Source organism: Meriones unguiculatus, chromosome 21, assembly GCF_030254825.1.
Source record: "Meriones unguiculatus strain TT.TT164.6M chromosome 21, Bangor_MerUng_6.1, whole genome shotgun sequence".
Classification (NCBI taxonomy): domain Eukaryota; kingdom Metazoa; phylum Chordata; class Mammalia; order Rodentia; family Muridae; genus Meriones; species Meriones unguiculatus.
In genome coordinates, this window is record NC_083368.1 from 45,621,666 (window position 1) to 45,646,574 (window position 24,909).

The window sequence follows — 24,909 nt, forward strand, 5'->3', positions numbered from 1 at the left end:
CAATAAAACAACCAACAAATGCTGAGCAATGGAGAGACTAGGGTGAGACATCCTGGTCCAGAGGGAGGAGAAGGCAGTGAGGGGGAGGAGTCTGAGAGGGAAATGGACAGGAGAGGACTTAGAACCAAGAGGAAAGATGAACCGGACCTAAGATATGACTAAAAGCAAGTATAATGTGGGAAATCTGAATGGGAGAAAACTATATAGGCTTGGAGGTTTAGGATGGAATAACTATTTTCCAACATTGAGCTGTATGTTAATTAAATAAATCCTAGTGTCTGTGTAGTGATTTGGGTATACAGCTGGTTTAGGAATAAATAACCACTATTTAACTAAAAGATAAATCAATAATAAATATTAATAATCAGCAACATGATATTGACACCATATTTCAATTAAGGAAAAAAATGTATGTTTCAAGGTCAGCATTAGGATTTAAATAAAATAATGTGTTTAAAATATTTCAGTTCCTGGTTCAGGATTATAAAATAAACATGCTAGAGATTTGGTTAAACAAATGGGAAAGGAGAACCAAGCTGGGCAGATTTAGAATAGCATCACTTAAAAAATGGCACAGAAGAACTGGATGGGAGATGTGACAGCTGTCTTGAAATACTTAATACTTTACTCATATGAAGAGGAAGTAGATTTATTTTAACGTTTCCCCATGAAACCAAACTAAAACCTAAGAGCAGAAATCACAGGGTGATAAAATTCAGACTGGAGAAAAGGCAGAAAGATCTAACAATTAGAGTGATCTACCAATGGAAATTGCTGATGCAGACTGCACGCTTTTGGTAAGTTGGAGTGTTCAAGCACAGCCTCAGTGACTTTGAAGCACATAAAGCAGAGACAGAATTTCAACAGTGAAAGGGGCCTTAGAGTTCACTGTTTTCTGTATAGTAAGTAAGGCTTCTTACAGCTCTAAATTAACAGCATCCACTATCCTATAGATGAGCAAATAAGAACACACCTCCAAATGTATAGAATCTCAGGTAGGATCTCACTGGAAAGGTCTACTGACTCTTCACCCTCCAGGCTCTTTGGCTTGATCAGTACAGATGACAATAAGCTTTTGTTTTTACAAAGGTTTATCATTCATCACAGAAAGATTTTTCTGCCAGTACAATTCTGTAACTCAGGGGAAAATTGTCCACTAATATATTCACAAAGAAACATGTTTCCTTAAAAACAGAGAATTGTGTACCACAATGGTAAAAATTTGTTTCTTTCTGGCCTATTCAAATAACTACAATTGGCATCTTTTTATGCAAAGAGGAGGGAGATGAGCAACTTTTCATAATCTGGAGTACATGGCACTTCATGAGGTATCTATGCCTTTTCTTGTCTCTAGCAAAGATGTAGTTTGAATGAGAATGGTCTCTATAAGCTTAACCTGTTTGAACACTTGATCCCCAGTTGATGGAACTGTTTGAGAAGGATTAGGAGGTGTGGCCTTGTTGGAGGATGTGTGCCACTGGGGCTAGCTTTGAGCTTTCAAAAGCCCAAGGTAGACCCTGTGTGTGTATATCTCTCTCCTGCTGCCTGCAGATCAAAAGGTAAAGCTCTTATTTTCTGCTTCAGTACCATACCTGTTTGTTTTCTGCCATGATGAATTGGACTAACCCTCTAAACCTGTAAGCAAGCCCCCAACTAAATGCATTCTTTTCTAAGAGTAGCCTTGGTCATAGTGTCTCTTCACAGAGATAGAATAGTAACTAAGACAAAAATGTATGCAGGAAATTACCTTCCTTTTGGAACCATAAATAAATTACATGTCAAAGAAATCTATTGGATATAATTTGTCCCAGGAACTATTGAGAGGTTGTCAACCTACTCTTTACCTAATCTTCTTGACTATGAGAGATTGTGTTTTGGAGAATTACACAGGATGTTCAAAAGAGTCTCCACCCTTAACAGAACATAGCCAGTGTTTATGCCACCCACAGGTATAATACCATCTCATCACTCAAACAACAATGATTTTTTTACACCCCTGTTAATATTTGTTTGAGTTAACTGGGTGATCTTCTGTTTTATTGTTGATGCGTGTGATACTTTTTAACTCAGAAGATGTTCAGCATGAGTAGCAACAGCTTAAGTATGAATTGAACTGAGTGCCTCAACCATCACAGGCAAGCCTTTCAACCAACACTCCTTGAAGCCACCTAAAGAAGGTGGTGGTTCCCAGAAATGTGGAGCTCTTGAACTCAAACTAACTGATAAACTGTCTTGGTAGCTTTTAACCCTTCCCCAGGAAAGAAGAAAGAAGAATGCTGTAAAATAATCACAAGTCTGTGTTTTTCAGACCGAAGTGAAGAATGAACCAACAACAGAATCAGGGTATACTTTGCAGGAAAACTTTGCTACAATTGACTGCTGAAAAATTAAATGTAAAAAACTCAGTCTTGTGGTTAGCCACACCATTCCTTTCCTAAGAACCATGAAAGACCCAATAGAGGCAAGGTTGTATCTTAAAATATGTTAAATTTTCTTCTTTTCCCCTTCAAAATGCCCCTGAGGTACTCGTATATATTATGGGAACCACTGGTATGAAAATTCTCAGTTGAGAGAAAACTTAAAAAAAAAAAAACGAGTTATTGGAGTACTAAAAGCATCTAAAATTATAAGTATTTTGCCCCTTTAACACTAAAAGATCAACTGATTTTTACTTTTCATTTGGAGTTGAACTTTATTTAACCTATGGCATGCCAAAGTCATAGCTCCAAGGGAAAAAAATTAACAAATGCTTAGATTTTGGACAAAAAGAGAGATCTCGCTTACCCAGTCTGCACAGTCATTTTATGGCAGTACAGATGGTCATTCTAACAGAGAAGTATACATATTTTAAAACACTGAAAGTTTCCTTTGTATTATTTCTTTCCTTGTGTTCAAATGTTTGAACTGTATAATGTTTGCAAATATTAAAATAATTAAACTGATCCCTTTTTATTAAGGTCTTCAGCTCAACCTCTGTGCTCCATTTTATCTGTAAAAATAGCATTTTGCATGCATCAAGAAGAATTTGCTTTGATCAATCAATTTCATGCTGGCTTATTTTCCTAATGAAGTATTTAATTTTTTTAAATTTCTTTTTCATATAATTTATTTTGATCATTTTTCTCCCTCCCCCCCATCTCCACATCTGGAACCTATAAAAGTAACTTTTATTCACCTGATATAATTGTCATCTTGGAGGCTTACTGCAAAATAAGCTCAACAAGCTCTTTCTGAACTTTGGCTGGCTGGTTCAACTCAACTATTCTGACCTATGTCCCAGAGCTGTTTTCGTAGATGTAATTCCACAACACCTAGTTTTGACATGGGTGCTAGGGAGCCCAATTTAGGTCTGCAGGCACTCTGTGGACTGAGCCATCTCTTCAGTCGTCAAAGAGATCAAATGGAGATGTTAGAAGAATCCATCTTGAAAGTTGAAAGCTTAGAGAAGATCCAAAGAAAGGGGTTCGAAGGGACAGAAAAGGTTAATTTAAGTTTGGTCATCCAAACCATGTCACTAAACTCCTCGCCAAGCTGATTAATTCAAAATGGATTCTCTCAGTTTCTGACTGAATTGCTCTGGTTGGCCTCAAACTAATTCTGGCAATTTGTTGTAAGCTTCTGGCTCCTTCTCATTCTCTAGCTCATTCTGTCTTCACCTGTGTCTAGCTTGTTCTTTCTGCAATCTGTGTCTGTAAACCTGTCCTGGTAAAAACTGCCTCCTCTCTGAAGTGAACTCAGGAAGGAATTCAGCTCCACTGTACTGACTTCCAACTGACTGAACTTATTTTTTCTTCCTTGCTGAGCTTAAGTAGACTCTCGTTTCTGTTTGTTCTTGTGAGAGTTGGGTGTATCATATCTCTGACTCATTCTTTCAAATCCTTCTGCGATTTGCCACTTTGTCTCTCATTTAGGTGTCATTGTTTGGGATTAAAGGTTTATACTAAGGGTGTGTCTGTATTCCAGCCAGAGGGATTCAAGGTTTGTGGCATGTTTGCATTTCAACCAGATCACACAGACCTAGTAAGTCTTTGGATGTGATTAGAGTAGCCATGTTGCTGTATTAAAATTCCTCTACAAAACAAACCAAAAAAAGATAAAATATGTCAAACAAAACAAAATGAAAAAAAATTATAGACACATATGCACATAAAACAGCAACAAACATGGAACTTGTTTTGTGTTTACTTTAAACCATCATGGTTTACTACCTACATTTGGCCTATGACTATTAACCTATCCAGTGTTTTTCTACTGCTTTGACTAAAATAAATTAGGTATGCACTTTCCTCCAACAAACACAAACCCAAAAGACTGCAGTACCCTCATGTCCAAAGCTACTGTAAGAGGAACTTAATTTGAAATTAAGAATTTATGGCTCCATATAATAAAAGGGGTATTGTTGGGAATGTCAGAGAAGACTTAGAAAGATTCTCTGGAGGTTCTTAATACTACAGCTTTACTTCTGGGCTGACATGAATAGGATGTCAGGTACAGAAGGCAGCACAAAAAAAAAAAAAAAGAATTTGTATAGGAAAGGTAGGTAAAATCTAGTTCAAAGATTCTAGAAAAGATACTTAATGAAAAACTATAATAACTAAACAGCAGGACAAGTATGCTACTATGTATTACTCCTTTTTCGTTTTGTGTTGAATACACCCGGACCAGTTTCCCTTCCCTCTATCCCTCACAGTAGCTGCCTACATTTATCCCAGTGTTCCCCAGCACATCCCGTCCCCACACACATCCCCTTTCCCCCAGTTCCACTATTTGTCCCTCTCCTTTCAGAAAAACTTAATATTTCCTGACGAGCACAGGGCTTCAGAGCGTGGTGGGAAAGCATCAACATTTTCCACACATAGAACACTTTGCTGTGCACTTCATGTATTATCGTCTTCAAAAATCCTACATGTTAATGCTTCTCATTGTTATGAAGTGAAAAAGCTAAAAAAAATCGATAATCAAAGTTAACTTATTAGATAGAAAGTGTAAATACAGAGCAACTTGACCTCAAGACACATTCTAAATAACATAGCAAATTAATATTAGCAAACATAAAAAAGCAATATGAATTTGGACAATGCAATAGGTAAGGGGAAATAATAGCAATTAAAACTAGTTTAAAATAGAGAAAAAATTAAAAGAATACAATTATTGATTGTAAATTACTCAAGCAATCGCATAAGGAAAACAGAGAGAGCCGGTTGTGGTGGCGCACACCGGTAGGATTTGCTGAAGGAGGCAGAGGCAGGAGGATCACGAGTTCGAGGCCAGCCTGGGCTACACAGTTTTTGCATTGAAAAAAAAAAAAAAAGAAAAAAAGAAAAACAGAGAGGATTGAAAGTAAGGAAAGATTGAAAAATTTTAATCATAAGAAACTTAAAAGTGTGTTTTATTCCTAAAACAGCCATTTGTCCAGTTTACAAATGAATTATGTGGTATTTAAAATGTACTTCATTAAAAATTAAAAACTAATAATACTGATGATTGTACAGTTGATGCAAGAAAAAAAATGGTGAAAATATGGGTGAAAATATTTCTTGATTGTATTAACACAAATTAAAATACAATTTTATGTTTTCAGAGGTTAATTTAAGTTTGGTCATCCAAACCATGTCACTATATTTTAAATTTTATTTTTAAGAGTTAATTGGTGTTCTAACATTAGATTTGTGAAAAGACATCTATGACTTGTTTACAGATGCTACCTCCAAATAATTTAAACAATAGGCATTATATAAATGCGGGAATTTCTAAGTATAAATTGATATATTATTCTGGCTTTCAACATGGTTAAATCCATAAGAAATGTTCAAAATGTTAAGTGAAAACCGTAAGGCTCACAAACAAAAGAAGCTAAAGCTTAAAGGAAAAATGGAGCTCTGAAAAAATGACATTCATCTATTTATTTGTGGGAAAAGTGTTGCTGTGAAGGGCCTGGTCTAGAAATGAACTCTCATTTGTGCTGGTAGGAAGTCAAAGGAGTTCTCCCTTGTGCTGTATTTGTATGGCCTTGAATGTCAGGGAAAACAAGTTCCTATTCAATGTCTTTTCCATTATCAAACCTTTGTCTCCTACAGAATCCTGACGACCTCTGTTTTCCCTCTGCGGACCTTTCTTACTTCGGACATTTCCTTGGCCTGTCCCTGATAGGCACATATTCCTCTTCCTAAGGAGCCCCTACCTTGGCAAGGCTCACCCACTGTATCGTGGTGCTCTGCGTGAGATGGAAGCTCACGTTCCTGAATGTTCATGTTTATGAATCTCATGAGCTTTTATTCAAATCTGCATTTCAACGATATTTATCACATACACACACTAGAATTTGAGCATTCTCTTTTACCCTAGGATAAAACCATCCACCAGCTTTTTTTGTCTTTTTTCACAGCTTTGTCACTATGTAAAATAATTTCCTTTCCTAAATGCAGTTTCACTCTGGCAAAATCCTTTTTGTCTTTTTCTCTATATTTCTAGGCCCCATAATAAGTCTTGATGCACGGTTGGAGTCCAAGGAATAATTTTAAAGGTAAGCACAGAATAGAGAGTCATGCTTTAATAAATTTGATTAAAGAAATGCTACTGATGTTTTCTGCATTGTCTAAGTAACTTACTTAGGGTCTGCAAATGCTGATGAAAAGAAAATAAGATAATAGATTACTATATCACTCCAATGTATTTCATACAAATATCGTTAAATTGTTCACTCTTACCTAATAAATAAGCTTAATGACGATGCCATTTTTCCATATTAGCAAATGTGAAAATATGTTTTCTCAAAAACCGAGAGACTCACCACATGACTCAAAAATTCTCTTTTGAGGTGTATAACAAATAAAATTGGCACTAAGTATTCAAACAAGAGCTCAGATGCAAATGTTCATAGCAACAATGTTCATAATGGCCAACAGTTGAAATAATCCCAGGAGCTCCACCAACAGATGGACAGACAAGCAAATATAGCGTATACTTGTAATGGCTATTATTAAACATAACAAAGAACAAAGTAAGGACATATGTTGTACCATAAATGGAGCTTGAAGAGATTATATGAAGTGAAAGAAACCAGACACAGAAGCCATCTGTGACCTCATATTGCAAAAAAACACAACATATCCAAAATAATGAGAATATGCAAACACAGAGGAAAAGAGCAGGTTAGTAATTGTCAGGAGCCGGGAGGAGGGAGAAATGGGGAATGTCTGCTAATGGGCACACAGGTTCCTTTTCTGGTGGTGGAAATGCTCTAGAATTATAACGTATATTGCACACTGATGTCTCAGTCAGTGGCGGACCACTTATATGATAGTAGTCCAACTAGAAGCCTATATAGAAATCTTATTTTGGGAGAGTATACATTGTAATGTTCACACAATAACAAGATTGCCTAAAGATACACTTCTCATCACTCATCCATAATCAATACATAATTAATATATATTGTAAATATAGGTGAAATAGAGATAGTTAGATAGGTAGGTAGATGGATGGATGGATAGATAGATAGATAGATAGATAGATAGATAGATAGATAGATAGATAGATGGATGGATGGATAGGCAGACATAGATAGTGATCCTATTTCATAGTTGTGCTTCCATATGAATGTGCTGGAAGTGAATGAATTACTCAATTTAGGATGATTAAGATTGTGACGTTTCACGTTATGTGGATTTCAGTTTAAGAAAATAAATAAAAGCCCTTTGCTGTTTTAAGGGTGGTAGCATTCAGCATTAAAATGTATTGACTTGCTGCTCAGAAATTTTGCTTTACAAACTATTTCAGAGGTCAGGGTTCCAAGTGATTAATATTATGTGATGATTATCTTTGTCAGGCAAAGATAAGGCAGGGAAATCAGGTAAAAGAAATGAGTCTGGGATTTGCCTAAGCCAGGACTCAGATTTCTTTGATCCTTGGCTAAAAGCCCTGATTGGCCCAAAAGGTCAAATGGAAAGAAAAAGACAGTCAAGAATAAATCAGTAAAATAAAAAATTCATTAAAATGTAGCTATTGGGAGGAAAGGAAATAACCTCCCTTTCTTCTATTAAAGAAAGAATTGACAATCTAATTTTCAGAACAGGTAACAAATGTATAGCTCTATCAAGGTACTCACAATTTCTTCTCTAAAGGGAGCTGTTGGAAATAAATTAAGAAGGAACCTCCAGCCTTGCTGAAGCCCTTGAAGTTGTAATTGTTGTTACAATTGCAGGGGTTTATTAAAGATCATTAAGAAGCTTCGCATTAAAAACTATGTGGATAGATCAGAACCCTGTTTGTGCTGTAAGCCTCTGCTGTTAATTACATGTTGTATGACGAGGCACCTCAAAGATGACTTTTATGAACTTGGTATTAGTTCACTTTAAAAGAACTTTTCCTAACATCACAGGTTAACAAAAGTTCATTGGTAAGTTAAATGTTTGGAACTCAGAAAGCATTTCTCTACAGATCATCCTGAGCCATGTTGATTGAGGTGTCTTTTATTTCTTCCCAATGGGGCTCAAGGGACCATGTTATATGTTTAAAACATTGCTATGGAAACAGTCGTTCAATATTCTGGGACAAAGACCTGAATTAAATTAAGATGCTCACTCATTTATTCCTTAGTCATTTCTTCAAATATTTGTAGGCAGGTCCTTTCATGAATTTTCCCTTCTCACCTGCCAGGTAGGTTTGCTGAATGCAAAGGAAGTAATTCGAGGCTTTGCTTTGCACTCACCATAGCTCAAAGTAGAAGACAGTTCTAGGGTGAAGGGAAGTGACAAGTACATGAGATCAATAATGTGCGGCAAGAGATGGGAGACACAAGCAACAGCACTAAAAGCAGGAGTAAGCACAAATAAAACTTTTTAAAAAGTATAGCATTCCAGTTATACTTTCTACATTTTTTATTTTTTCATACAATATATTTTAATCCTATTCTTTCCCCTCCAAGTCCTCCCAGATCTTCCTCCCCATCTCTCTGTCCACTTTCATGTTCTCCCTTTCTCTCCCTTCCTCCCTCTGTCTCTCCATCTCTCTCTCTCCCTTTCTGTCTCTTTCTCTCTCTCTTTAAAAGCCAACAAAACAAAACAATAGCAAAGGGTGCACAGAATATTGTAGGGTCCATTTTGTGTTGATTAACTGCTGGAGCACATAGCCTGTCCTGGAGTGTGGCTGAGGTACTCAGTGTCACAGTAATCTCAGGTGACTACACTTGACTGATCCTTCAGCCACACTGCTTGTGGCCCTCTCTCCTAGTCAGCTCACCATGGTCAACACTGGAGCGAGTACAAGGTATTTCTAGTCAATATCATGTATTAAGGCCAGCCTTGACCAGGCTTGGAAATGTCAATGAGCAAAAATAAAACCACAAAAACTAACATCTAAATGTCTGGGTGTTTCCCTTCATCTTCTCTCTTACCTGTGAGTCTTACCCTAAGGAATAAAAGAGATGGGGAAATGTTTACAGATACATAGCCATAGCCCTGGATGTTAAATTTCCAGGATTGCATGAAACAAAACTTAAGGAGTTTTTCCCCCTTTACTATTGCTGAATTTATCTTTGAAAAATTCACATTAATGACTGACGAAGATCCCCACCTAGTGGTCTCGGCAGGAGAACTGCACTTGACCGAGTATTAAAATTCAGAGTTGGGGCTTGTTCCACAGAAAGGAAGGTAAAGCTTCTATTTTCATCCCTTGATTTCAAGTTCTCCTTTCTTTTGCCTTTAATTTTAGTGTCTCCTAGTTTATATTTTCAAATTTTCACAAATGCATTTTGTTTGTACTTACCTTTATTTTAATGCTTTCAATTAGCTGTCTGCTCTGCCATTCTGAGTTTATCCATCTTTTAGAATAGCCTTTATGTGTCTTGCCTGGCATAAGTGTTTTCAAGCATCATTTTCCTTATATCAACTCCCCGTGAAGGCTTAAGTGGAGAGCCTGCATCATCTGCCTTAAGCCTGGTCTTAGCTGATATAACCCCATGCTTCGCGGTTGCTAGTATATTGACCAACTCTATTACTAGTTTTTAAATTGCCATCTCACTGCTCTTAACCATAACTATTCTCCAGTTCAGATTGGTGACTAACAAGGAAAGAAGAAAACTACGGAAATGGTAAAGTACAGTACCATGTAAGATACTTTTGGCAAATTAAATAGAAAAGCATCTCCCAAGTGCTAAGATACATTTAAGTGAATTTCAGAATGAACCATAGACCACAATTAGAAAAGCTTTCAAGGGATGTATTTGCTTTAGGTCCAGAGACAGAGATGGGGGGAAGCTGGTCTGGCTTTGGCCTTGTCACTAGACAACTGGTGAATTGTTAACTTGCCTTCCTGGGAAGCAGCAGCAAGCACGGTTCAGCGGTGTGAATTACACACACATTAGGCAGCTGCCCTCTCAGAAACTTCTGTGCACTCCAACTCTGGCATATTAGTCAGCCAACTTGGAATATGAATGGAAATATTTTACCCCCAAAAATGTGAATAATAAAACAAATAAAATATTAAATAATCTGCTTAAGTGAAAAAGTCTGCAGAATAAGTAATGTGAATTTGGGAAAAAAAAGTCTCATTAAGTGACGCCAGAATTCTATTTCTAGTGCAACTGTAAGTAGCTTTATAAGTATGTCTCCAGTAAAATAAATAGACTATTTTTAAGGGGAGCAACTGATTCTGTCTTGAGGAAAGAAAAGATCTATTACCAATGGAAAAGTTTTCCCCGATTTTTCTGACATTTTTAAAGGAGTCATAGAAGAATAATTATTAATTTATATGATATATATGTACATAGATTACTGTTTCACAACAAAAGAGCAGGATATCTGCAAGGCATTGTGGAGGTAAACAAAGATGAGATATACTAGATATCAATCACCGTTTGTTGTATGCCGGAATATAAACAGAAATGTGAATAGCAAATAATAGAGGATCTTGTGGTAATTCCTAAATTTGTATATTGGGTATTATGCAGTTCATCCTTAGTGTCACACCTTTAGGAATACTGAAGGCCCACAATGGCAAAGACGTTATTCCAGACTTGTTGGGAATACAGATAAGTCAATTACTTAGTTGCGCTAAAGAGCAGCAAGCCCTAGGGCTAGAGAAATGGCTCAGTGGTAAGAGTTTATGCAGCTCCTGCACTGTTTACGTTTGGCTCCCAGCACCCACTCCATTCAGTTCACCACAAGTGCTTGCAACTCCAGCTGCAGAGGATGTAATGCCAGACACTGGCCTTCAAGGGAAACTGCTCTTCCTCATGTGCACATAGGCCTACACAAATGCATGCCCATAATTTAAAAAATAAAAAAGTAACAAGTCCACAAAAATGTAAGAAAAACCGATTAAATAGCCCAAGGTTTCTTGATCGAAGAGGTATAATTTTGATATAAAGCTATTAAAGAAAAGATAAATATGAAAATTCTTTTCAGTGGAATATACAAAAAAAATTGTGGCATAAGACCATTGGGAATGATATTAGAAAGCTAGACTAGGACCAGACAGGAAAGGATCCAAACTGAACAAATTATCTTTAATTTAGAACAAAAAGGAGAAAAGGAGGGAGAAGAAAGGAAGGAAGGAAGAAAGGAAGGAAGGAAGGAAGGAAGGAAGGAAGGAAGGAAGGAAGGAAGGAAGGATCTGACATTTTTTGAGTGGCTGAGTAGTGTGATTGTAAGTATGCTTTGTGGCAATTATTTAGGTGGGGTGCATGGCGTGGTCTTGAGAGTGAAAGGAGGGGTTTGGGTCCGATAAGAAAGCACGTTATACCAAGAGTGGGATATACCAAGAGTGGGATTTACACAAGTGAGTGTCCAGGACACAACAGAAAAAACAATTCCAGAAGATCCTGTAAAGAAAAGGAATGGCTGAGATTTGTTGGGTGTTATGAAATGTAAAATGAAACCAAGACAAACTCAAACATGATTCTATCTAGAGAAGCCAAAGATAAAAGAGATGTCTTCAGGGTATTGGTGATGTCATTGATACTTTTCAGAACTAAACAGTCAGTTGGCCATTAACAAGATGGAGTGATTATCACCAAACCTAAGGCTGTAGATTTGGAAACTACCTAAACTGAGCACAAATAAACTGAAGGAAAATGGACTCCTGGGGCTGATGCGGAACAAGAACCACTGTACAGCCTCGGGACAGAGCTGAAGACACGCTTCGGTGTTGTCAGAAGTCCCTTGATGCTCCTTAGCATTTACACCCCTTCCTCACAAGAGGGATGTGTACCCTACAGAAATTTATTCAGGTAGGATAAACATATCCAGATAGGAAAGGCTGTGTTTGAAGAGACCAGCATCAGGAGACACTGAAATGAGAAAAGAGCAAGAAAGAAAACATGAAGGTTATTTCCAAATGCAAGAGTTAAACAGAGTGGCAGAAATGGAAGGAAGGAAAACATGAACAGTGTTCATTTATAGGATAACAATTAAGCAAATTAGGAAGCCAGAAAGTAAATGAAGAGAATGGTTACAGAATTCATTTGTAAAATTTTCTAGAACTCAAGTACGAATTTCCACACTGAAAGTCTACCAGGTACCCAGTCCAAGAAGTATCAAAGGCATGTTATTACAGGGTCCGAGCTCTGGGTGGGCTAGGTGTGATGCTTCAGGCAAGTAATTCCAACACTAGGAAAGTCAAGAATGAGGTTAGTCTGGACTATATAAGAAGAACCTGTCTAAAAAACAAAAACAAACAAACAAACAAAGACAAAGTGACAATAAGGTTCCAATCCTGGAGCCTGGCCCACAGTGGAGAAACTGAGAAACATTGTTTTTGACATAGGATTCATATCAGATTAATTATGAGGCAAAAAGAGTTGTAGGGTGAAAAAAGACATGTAAGCAGCTGAGCGTTGGGAAGTTATTTTCTTGTCATAGTCCTCTGATCCACTACTTCATACTGTACTTGGTCAAGTGTGGAAATTAAAAATTAAAAAGAGAGGTGTGTGGGAGTCAAACTGTGACTTCAGCAAGCAAACAACCAAGACTCTAGACAGAGGCATTCCAACTGGGACATGGCAGCATCAGCCTAGAGGGAAACAGACCTGAAAAGATCACTCGCACACTGCCCACCCCCCAAAGATTAGCTACCACTATGTCAGAAGATACTGTCGCTGTATTGGTAAATTTTCAATTACTCCTACTGTCTCTGCTGCATTCCCTACCTGCCTCTTTGTCTTCTCCTCCTCCTCCTCCTCCTCCTCCTCCTCCTCCTCCTCCTCCTCCTCCTCTGCCTCCTCCCCCCCTCCTCCTCCTCTTCCTCCTCCTCCTCTTCTTCTTCTTCTCTTCTTTTCAACATCCTGCCAGGTATTTTTATTTCCTAAGCTACAACATTTCTCATCAGCTGAATTAGAAGCTTAAGTATCCTACTTCGGTTTTCTGTGTTTAATAAAAGTATTTCTATATGGCGTTGCTCACAGATCTCTCTGTCGCTCTCATTGTTCTTGCCTTCCCTTCTAGTATTTAAGACTATTGCATATCCAACTACGCCTTCAGCCTCATTCCCTTCTGGTCTCATTCCTGTTAGCACACAGAAGTGCCTCTCAAACTAGCACTAGTAAAACTTTGGTTTTCCCCAGTCTGTAGTGCCCAGGCAAAGCCCACTGTCTAAATTGATTTCCACAATTACTATCAGGTTTTTACTGTGTGCCCATTACAAGAAGTTCAAGCAGTAATAGAGCTCAGATACTCCTCTTTTTACAGCATTGATCTGGAATTTTAGATTTTTGCATTGCATTATTTTAAAAAAAAAAAGTCATTTTATATGTTTAAAGTGAATTTATTTTGCCTCACCCCTGAAGTAATTGTTTAGGTGGGTATAAAATTCTGGACTAATAGTTATTTTCTTTGGCTACTCCATCACGCCTTGTTGTGTGAGATGTCTTCAGCTTTTCACAGGTTCAAACCTTTTAATCTCGTCACCATTTCCTCTCTATGAGCTTTCAATATTTTGCCGCATATGTGATGTGCTGCAGGGTATGGATTTGACATGGTTTAACTTCCTAGGTTTGTGGACTGTGACTACAAATGAGCCAACGTGAGCTTTAGTTGTATTGACTTTGTGTGTTAAAAGCACACGCGTAGCTTGTGCTTAAGAAAACTTACATCCTCTGAGTTACTTCGTTTTCAGTAGTTAACATACTGATTTTTGTGTGGCTCTGGCTGGCTTTGATTTTATTTAGAGAGGTTGGATAAATCCCGACTGTTCGGATAAGCACTAGCATTCTGTTAAAAGACTTCTTGAGTGGGTAAATGATAACAGAAAAATATGTTGGGGTGAAGAAACAGTTGTATGTACACAAGCCACAGTGTGCCGTGGACATGTATGTATGAGGTGCCCCTGAGAGTGAGAAGTGGAACAGGCCTAGCTCAGATTCTTCGCCTTTACGTGGACAAATCACTCTATTTCAGCAGCTGAGAATACCAAATGTGAATAATGTAAGTAGCGATAATAAAAACTAGGGTGAGGGGGTGGCTCAGCCAGCAAACAACTGACTCCACCAGCACGAAGAGCCCAGTTTAGATGCCCCAAACCAACAGATGAGTAACAGCATGAATCCTTACTCCCAGCACCCCACACCAAGACAGGAGGTGGCAACGGGGAAAGCTCCTGGCGAGATGGCGTGCAATGGCCTCCACGCCATTGAGACCATCTCAAACAAGATGGAAAGTGAAGGCTGGCACACAAAGTTGTTCTCTGACCTCCTCTCGTGTGCCATGACATGTGTGAGCCCATGCTCATACATGCGCATGTGCCCATGCAGACGCGGAAAGATTAAGAAAAGAAAATTTCCTCTCATAACTCATCAAGACAAGGGTAAAGGACCAAGACCGGTCTTGAAGACTGACTGAATGATCTCCTCGAATGATTGGTTTCCTGTTATATTGTGGTTCCTAATATTCCTACATTTCATAATTTCTGAGGCAAGGTCTTAGCTAAATTCAAAGGGCATGCCCCTCCATTTCCCTCCTCCACCATTACCTTGACCTCAGCCAATGTTTCCTTCCCTCCACTAGCATCTCCTTTCTTCTCCTCTCTGCAGTTATTTACAGCATCATAGGCATGGAGTTACTGTCTCACTTTTTCCTGCCTTTCTGCCTCTGGCACAGTATTCCTGCTACCTCACAGGCACATTCACTTGCCACATACCTACTGTGTCAAACCATGCATTTGTATTATATCATTGTGTGTGTGTGCATGTCAATGCATGTGTGTGTGTTTCCTGTCACTTCATTGAGGCCACACTTAACACATGTTGCTCGCAGTCTCTTTTCTTACCTAGTCTGTGCATTCCAGAAGACTGAACTTTCTTTTTTTCCTTGATGCTCTAGACAGCTTTCTAAGACAGAGCAGGAACATGTGAGCAAATGTGAAAGTGAAGGAAAAGGATTGTCTCTAAAGCAGAGGAAAGGAACTGAAAAATGGTAAACTACACGGGAAAGCCTTCCTGAAGGCCTGGTAGAGAATCGCGTAAGGGAAAGGAGGTTAGAATACCAAATGTCAAATATTTAAATTTCCAGGAAACAATCTCAGATTGATCATACATTTTATTTATATCCATTTCCACATAACAAAGTAAATAAAAAAGCAACAGTAAGGGCCAGGATACCTAGTCAGAAAACAAGGACTTGTGTTCAACTCCAAAAATTCCCACTAAAAACAAAACAAGTACGGCACATGCTTGTACTCTCAGCTCTGGGGAGCAGGGACAGGAGGGTCCCTGGGATCTGCTGGCCAGCCTGCATAGCCTATTCTGTGAGTTCCAGGTCAGGGAAAGTGACTGTCTCGAAAACAGGGTCACGATGCCCTTTGACTGTCACCTGAGTTTGTTCTCCTGTCTCCACGAGCATCAGCATACATGTGCACATCAACAGACATGAACACACATACAAGCCATAATAAGCTAGATTTAAACACATACAGTATATTTTAATGTGTTCATCATGAGAGAAAAAGTATGTAAGACATTGGATATGTTGATGGCTGTATTTAGTCTACAATATACACATGTATTAAAACATCATAACACGAAGTTATGAAATTTTTGTCAATTTAAATTAGTGAGGCATAAGCATCTTGAGACAGTACTGGCCCAGGAAGTCTAAGCTGATACTTAGAGAAGGCAGAAACAGAGTGCTTGTAAATCTCTGTCACTGAAAAGTCTACATGGCCAATTTTAACTTACGATGGAACACAATGGAAAGCCATAAAGAAGCAAGTATATTTGAGTTCTTGTGTCACTGAAGATTTCATGCATGAGACTGAGGCTCAGAAGCCCAGGTGAGACTCACAATCAAGCAACATCTTCACAAAAAAAAATTGGGAACTGTCATCATGTAAAACCCATATCCATATTCATACTGCTCTCAGGTCAATCATGATCCTTTACAAACCCACATAAAATCAGTCACCAAGGTTTTCTTATGTGTGTGTTTCTCCACATAAAGTCCAAACCATTCTTCATGTGTGGCCTTAGTTCTTTGTGTTTGTTATATACAGTATCTTTTCTAGAAACTTCATAAGAGTCATTGTACTGCTCAAAATTTAGTATCATATGTTCAACATGCAGGAACCTTCTTTAATGGTAGTAAATATGCAACTCTCCTCCACTGTCCCTGCTGCTTTTATTTTAAGACAGTCTCATTGTGTGGCTCTGGCTAGACTAGAATTCCCTTGCTATGTAGACCAAGCTGGCTTTCCTGTCCGTGTCCTCCAAGTGCTGATATTAGCCTGAGTGTATCACAATTCCTAGCTTTCTCTTATTCTATATATCACATACATTAATATGAAAATTATTAATGTTGCAATTTCTTCCCTCTCCTTCATCCTCCTCTTCCTTCCCCTTTCTTTCTCTCTGTCCCTAACCTTCTCTCATTTCTTTCTAACCTTCTTCTCTTCTCCCTCCCTTTCCCCTCTCTTTCTCCCTCCCTTTCTCTTCCTATCTCTTCTTGTTCTTCCTTATCCTTTTTTCCTCCTCTCCTTCCCCTCAAATACCATACAACCGATTTATCATAGATAGACTTTTAATAAACACTTGTCACATAAATTAATAAATAGACTTAACATAAGAATGAGTACTTAACCAAAGAGTTAATATCGTGTAATGATATATGGGAGATAAGGGAAATAATTTTCAGGCAAGCTGTAATTGACTCTCTGAAGCCATCTTTCCAACAAAACAGAGACTAACTCCACCTGTGCAATGCCGTTACTAGGCTTGACATTCTAGCAACTGTACATCAGGGCTACTCTGGTCCTGCTGTTCTCACTCAGCACATTATGTTCAAGGATGTTACGTCACTTTCATGCCTATCCCAAACCATTTGCCTAGACCATAACTTCTCAAATTGTACTTCAGGAAGTGTCCAACTTCTGAAGTACCTGGAAATAACAGTGTTGGGAGTTTAATCTATTACATTTTGAAACACTCACACATACACACAAATACACTTCACTTCAGAGATAAAAAAATTTAAATACAGAGCTAATTAGCATTTTATAAATGTCTGCATTTACTATGATCCACTCCATAAAGTCACATGTGGAATTTTCCACTTCATATCTGTGCTCAAAATAGTTTTGCTTCTGAAGCATCTCATCCTTATTTGTAAATTAGGTGGTGCTTCCCACAAACTTATTTGTATATCATTATAGGAATGAATTTTCTTTTGTTTTACGTATTTTTACAGTTTCCATGAGTGAACACAAACACCAAATTGTACATAGCATATTAATGGCCACAATTTGAGAAAAGTTTTAAAAAACAAGTTGATTTATTTTTTTTTAAAAAACTCTTAAATATACAGTATAGACGCCAAGTCCATTGTGGCTCTATTTGCAAAATGCGTCAATATGTCGTCAGCTTCATTCACATTCTCATGCAAATAGAGTAAAAATAAGAACAATGCATGAGTTACATCCACTACAGATTTCAGTCTGGAATCAGTAACCTGGACCCATTTGTTGGGATTTTCCTGTTAACCAGTTAAGATTCACTGAAAATCCCACTATTCTGAAAAAAAAAATAATAATAATCATTACTTTGGTCGCAAACATATTATGAAAGGAAACTCTACAGTAGTCTTCCCTTTTCACAACCTACTACATACGTGCATCATTCGTATATGTATAGGTGCGTGTATACAATCACAACAGTAAGGGTATTTAATACCATTTTAACTAATTGCATACAAAATGCTCCCTAATAGAACGAGCCCACCCAAGGTATAAAATATATAATATTTTAATTAGGAATTTAAATATTATATTTTAAAATGCTTTTCTAACAAACATGATAACATTTTTTTAAAATATCTACATACATTGTTTCTTCTGTCAGTAACTTTATGTCAATCTTTCACTAAGATTTTGCTCTGAACTATATTCTGTTCTGAGAGGTATTTAGTGTTAATGATAATTTACAGTGTCTAAGACTATGGACATGTTAAACATAAAATAGGTTGAGAAGAGTCTCTCTATGTGGACAAAATAAATGATGGTGATTTAACCATCCTCAGTGTCTGTGCTCCTAGAATTGTGCTTTTTCATTTTTTTACTCTTGCCTATAATCATGCATGATCATCATGCTTCATTAATGGGTATATCAAAATAGCTGGTCTTCATTTTTCAAATAATTTCTTTCATGTTTAGATTATAATATAATTTAACTAAAAATTAATATTGTTGGGGCTACAGAGGTGAGCCAACAGTTAAGAGCATGTATTGCTCTTGGAAAATACCCAAGTTCGCTTATCCTAAGGAAGCTCACAGCTGCCTGTAATTATAACTTGAGGGGGATCCAACACCCTTTTCTGGTCTCTGTGAGTGTCCACACATGAATGTGAGTGCGTGCACATACACACAGAGGAGGGGGAAGAGAAGGAGGAAGAGGAGAGGAGGAGAAGGGTGAGAGAATAGAGAACCAAAAAGAAAAAAAAAAACTTTAAAAGTGTTGCATTGTTCACTATGCATCAGGAGATCCTGGAAAACAGGTGCTAACGATGCATCTGGAGAGGCCGAGGCCCTCATTTCTAAGTTAGTACATAAAACTGGTGCGCCGATCAAAACATTGTCATAACCAAAACTACTCATGACTTAAATCATCCGTAACATACATTCCTTAGTGTTATTTAGGAAGTACTATACATCTATGCTTTTTTAAAAGTATTTGAGTGAATTTTTGTTGCTTCCATGTGAGTGTCCGGTGAAGTACTTGCTCATTCTTACCTTCACCGAGTGAAAAACGCAATGTAGAAAAGGTCAAAGCTGCAACCCCAGCTGACAACAACACTCAAAAACCTGAAAGAGCTCCAGGGTCAATATTTTATACAGTTGAGTCCTCCTGCCCGCCTGGGCACTTCCTGTCGTTGTCTGTCAGAGCAAGGAGGGATGCAGCCACGCTGCCTCTTGGTGCCACTGTCCGATCCATGAATAGAATTAGCAATTTACTCATCATTATTTTAGCACAGTCAGTGCAAACATGAAGACTGTGAAAATGACGAAAAATGTTTTTAATTAACATGACAATAAGTTGAGATGTACATCTCTTAAAATGGTCTTGGAGACACTCAGGAGACCAGAGCATTAAGTCAGCATTTAAATAAGGTACAGAATTCTAGTAGCTAAAAAAAAAAAATGAAAATTCTTCCTTACAATGGTAAACTATTACATTTTTGTGTATTTACAGTAAATATTTAATGGATGTTCATATAAAATTAATCAAATATTTGCTATTACTAAACATTTTATTTCTTGACTTTCATCTCATCTTTGTGGTTATGATTTTAATGTTACTGATTTACCCACTTTCTTTTTAAACTTTTCTTCAAAAAACTTTCAACTTATACTGGGAGACAAACAATCCCAGTATTATAGTAACTAAATGAAGATCAATTTATAAAACAAAATCTTCACAAAATTTTAGGTGATCATAATTTCAAAGTTTTTAACAACTGTCAAAAGTGATATAAAGAGAGTTTTAATTTTTGATAGAGTCACAATGACTCATTTTTAGGCTCTTGACAACAAAAACTACAAACATTAGTTAGTGACCAAAAACCACAATTCTTTAATTAAAACACTTTACTTGCCAATAAATATTTCCTGAAAAAATATGTTTCTTATACTTAAACTAGAACTTTCCATGATGCCTTTTTTTTTATACTGTACCAAATGATGTACACTTTTCCCCACTCAGCTAGGTATATTTTGAAATAATAGAGGGGGGGAAAGTAGATATTTTTGACCTTTTTATTCTTTTGTTCTTGCGTTAGTTTCTGGGACTTACCTTTTGGTGCTATGATAAAATTCAAGCCTGAATGCTGCTTTTAGATGCCTGAGGCCTCATAGGGATTTCAGGGTCGTTTTTATGAACCAGAACACAGTGAGATTCACAGAATGGCTGAACAAGAAGACAGGTCATAAACAGCAGTCATGTAAAAATAAAACCACGATAAAACAAATCAACACAACATACTAATATGTAACCATTCGCAGGAGACCGCAATCCCACCCAAAAGGCAGCAAACCAAACCATACTAAAGTCTAAGCTAAAAATAACTACCATGTTAGGCCTCCGTAGAAAAATTCTGCATCTTCAAGCTGGTAACTTAACTGTGTCAGGTTTATGAATAAGAAGATTTCAGAACAAAGCCTGCATACATTAGAAAAAAAGTAAAATTAATATAAAGGTTCGAGTTAAGTAAATGATCTCTGGCAAGTTCAGAACTTTTTTGATTAAATAGTTGAAAAGCGCTTAAACTGGAGTGACCGCTTTTATCCTTTGTCATCTGTAAGGCAGGGGAGTCTGTGCTTGACTGTTCTCACACCAGAAATAAAATAATAAGATTTCTTTTTTTAAAAAAAGGGAAGGAAAAGAAATACACTAGGTATGGTCTGTCTCTATGCTAATTAAGTGTATACAAATTGAGTCACCTTTTCCTTACAGGTTAATCAAAGTCATTGTAAATTCGGCAGTAAAATGAGGTCTTCCATCTCAATGCCTGCTCATATTCTATCTGTAGCTCTCTGGGATTATTTTCATGCCTTTGACAATTAATTTCACACATAAGAGGAAGTGCGTTATTTGTGAATCACTTCTTCGGAAGTGGAAAAAAAAAAACACAAGTAAACTTGAAGACTGTAAAGTATTGCTATGTGAAAAATTAAAAGCCTTGTCGCTTTTTTGAAAAATATACTTGCAGTAAATATATGGACATAATGATTTTGTCTAACTGCAGTTATATTAATGAAAAGCAGAAGGCGTGCATTTGGTTTGCAGTCCAGTGGTAATAAAATGCACCAATGTGTACTTACATGTCTAAAAACTGACATCTGAAACAAAAATAAATGTCTTATTTATTAAATATCAGGGAACCTCTTCAACTCAGGTTCAAATATGTTGCATATTTAAATAACGGCGGTCTCTGTAGGACGCGAGGCTGGACTGTGAATATTTGACCTAAGATGTCATTAACAACTTATACATTTTAAAATCACGTTTTGAAATGCACCAAAACTAAGATTGTAGTGAATTTAATTTCAAAGTCAGACTGTCCCTCCTTTTATGCTGTCTGTGGTGATCCTGGATTTTTTTTTTTTTCCTCTTCGCTGATATGAAATGTTAATGAGCGGAGGCACGGTGTACCATTTCACCTGGAGCAATGAAAACATTAAAATCTCTTTAGAAGCCTGAATAAAACTTTATTTTATAAATATAATCCATGTTAAAGCCCTGCCGTCTCCCTGCACGTTTGAAATAAGGGCACATGGAAAAATATGGAAGCGTTTCCTTTGAGATCGCTAACTAAAGCTACAAAATGAACGCGCTCCAACATTTCCAAGGAACACGGTTCAAAAGTTGTACGATTACTACTAAGGTTGTTTTATTCTCTCCCACATCTGGAACAGGAAGTCTGTGTTGTTCTTGAAGAATTCTGAAAAGCAATGTCACACTCTGATGACCTCCTCTCCTCATTAAAACGTTCCCAAAGATAGCGCTCTGCATGACGTTTTGTGGCTTCGGCAGCCATGAACTAATTTGTACCTCTTATTTTGATCATGCGCTGGTGAAAGCACCAAACAATATTTTCCTTTAAACACAGAGAAGTCCTTTCAACGGCTCAGCATGTACTTCCACCCTCTTTTTAATCTTGGAGCACCTATTTATTTGCTCTTTTCACGGCTAAATCTTCTTTGCTCCTTTCTGTCCCTTGAAAAGCGGCTGGTTAAAAATCTTCAGTGTTTTTTCTTCATAGGCTTAAACCACTAAAAAGGGTATTTCCATAAAAACAAAGATGAGGGTTTATAGATAGAGTTGGAGGCCAATTTGCATTTCTAATTTTTAATCCTATTCAACTAAAATAATATTTATTTAGTTGCTACCTTTCTGTAATAGGCATGACCACTAAAACTGTATAAAATATATATTGCTTAGGAAAACTAGTTTTTTTTTAAAGTTTCCTGCAGTGAAGTTTAGAAGATTTTGCTTAAAGCTTATTTATAACTACCCGATTCACTGGCTTATTTTCTGTACTGTGGCATTCTTTTTGGCACAGGGACACCAGCCTTTTGTATAGGTGTCTCTGTATGACTAAGGTGTATGGAGAATATTTCAGGCAATGTGTAGGAGTTTGCCTCTATTGGGGGACATATATTTAATTTAGTGAGAAAAAAAGGAAGGAAACTATAACAAAATAACATTGGTAATGTGCATGACTTCTTAAATAGTGATATTTTAAACCTCAATAATGAAAGCAAAGACAGCAATTTAACGATTCAAAAGCATTGTCTTAAATGTACGTTAATTGGAGTTGCAGAAAACTCAAATATGAAAATATGTTTACAACTGAATAAAATAAAGCTATTTCATGAAGCCAATGGACAGCTATAAATAGAATACCTGCAACAACCTAAATGTCTACTTAAGGAAAAATCTGCAATCATATACTAATAAATGGGCTTTTGCATCATGGCTCTTACGTCACTATGATTTATTCTTGTAGAATGTACTTACGCATTGGATTTCTTTAAACATATTGAAGACACTAATGGAAACCCTTCCCCGTTAAATAATCTTAATATGTGTTCAGTCTTAATAGAAATTTCAACATCATGTTAAGTTGTTTAAAATGTTTTCTCACTAGCGGTCAACTTTTCAAAAATCAATTGATTCTTGAGCATTGTTTTACATAAACATACAACCCATTCAAGCAGCTTTTCAATTTATTTGTGTCTCTGAACAGTAGCTTAAATAAATGGCTAAAGACCATATATATAATGATATCATGAATATTCAAGTGTAGCAAATTCAATTTAAAAATTTCCAAGTAAAATCAATAAATATTGCCAAATAAGTCAAGTGGAAGTTTTCAACTCACTACGTGTAGTTACTTGATCCAGCTCTCAATTTCAGAGCATTAATAATTAAGCTTTTTCATCCAATCATCCACTCCAGTAGCAAATAAGAATTGGTAAAATTAATTAATTAATTAATTCTATTAATTTCATGTAATAGTCATCGAAGCTTACTCAGTTTTGCTGTTTGCAATTGCTTTTTCTGTAAAGTTGTCTGTAGCTAACTTAATCTTTAAAATTATTAACTCTATGTCCTATTGTGCCTGTATTGCCTCTAAAACATTTTTCATAAACACAGACCTTAGAGTGACCAGCAATTATCAGGAAATTTTTTTGATGGTTGTTACTCCAAACTTGAAGAATTTTTCCAGTTATTCTAATATATCTCTCTCTCTCTACACACACACACACACACACACACACACATATATATATATAATTTTTGAGATATTCAACTCTGAGTTGTATTTATGATTTTGTGTCTTGTTTTGTTTTGTCTTGTAGTCAGAGAACACTTCCCAATGGGTTTCTCTGGCCCCAAAGAAAACAATCACACAGCATCATCCTCCTGGGGTTCCTGGCTTACTCAACTGAAGATTTTCAGCTTTGTGAAATGAGTCTAGATTGACCTGGATGTGAACATAGACCCTGATTCTGAGTCTTTGTAAGCCTGAGCGAGTAAACCCAAACTCTTGAGTCTTAAGGTTTCCAAGCATAAACTCAGTTTAAGGTTCTATCATATCAGGTTACTGAATGATAGAAAAGCTACAAGGTAAAGAGGATGGTGATCTTAGACGCTGTCAATGAAACCTGGGCTCCTTCTTCATCTCTCAAGTTATCTTACCTTCCTAGAAATTCATATAGAAGCTAAATTTTAAGTCCTACCATATTACTCTATAAGATAGTTATGAAAATGCTTAAATAATATAAACACTGATCATACAAATATGATTCTAGATTCTGAGACATGAAGAACTGTCATTTTTATAGCCCTGAACTTTTCATGCTAAAAAAGGGAGATTAGACATATATTCACCAGGTTCAAATAACTAGCTAAATACATTATTCTTCCTTCATGCTACATAAATCTGCTCAATACGGTTGATAACGCGATACCTCCTCCTACTTTGTATAGGACGTCTTTAATTAAAAGCTAACACTGCTGCAAACTGTGCTGAGATCGTTTATTTAATAAAATACGATTCACAACTAGTTGAAAATAACAAGTTGAAAAAGATAACCATATTTAAACGTACATGAGCTTCTCAGTGAGGGTACTGGGGAGCCGGAGAACATCTATTAAAAGCACAATGCCTGTTCGTACCCTCCTCTAGCCCATTCTGACTTCCGGCCACTAGATGTCCCCAGTATGTCATACAGAAGAGCGCGTCTCAGACAGGGCCTCGTTAAGAAGCCGCTGCCTCCTTTTGAAGTGAATCCTGGGATACCTCGTCAAACAGTTTTTATTCCTGAGTTCATGTCAACCTCCAAATTAGCAAGCTACTAATCTAGGGAGAAATGCGATCATTTAAATATTGGGGGGGGGGGGGGAAAGAGTCTGGGAGACAGAGT

At 37.0% G+C, this 24,909-nt stretch overlaps 1 protein-coding gene across 1 annotated transcript in view; it reads right to left on the bottom strand.

The window, feature by feature from the left end:
• Tfec (transcription factor EC) overlaps positions 1-24,909 on the bottom strand; it is a 169,671-nt gene that overhangs the window by 128,628 nt on the left and 16,134 nt on the right. The gene's annotated exons all lie outside the window — the stretch shown is intronic.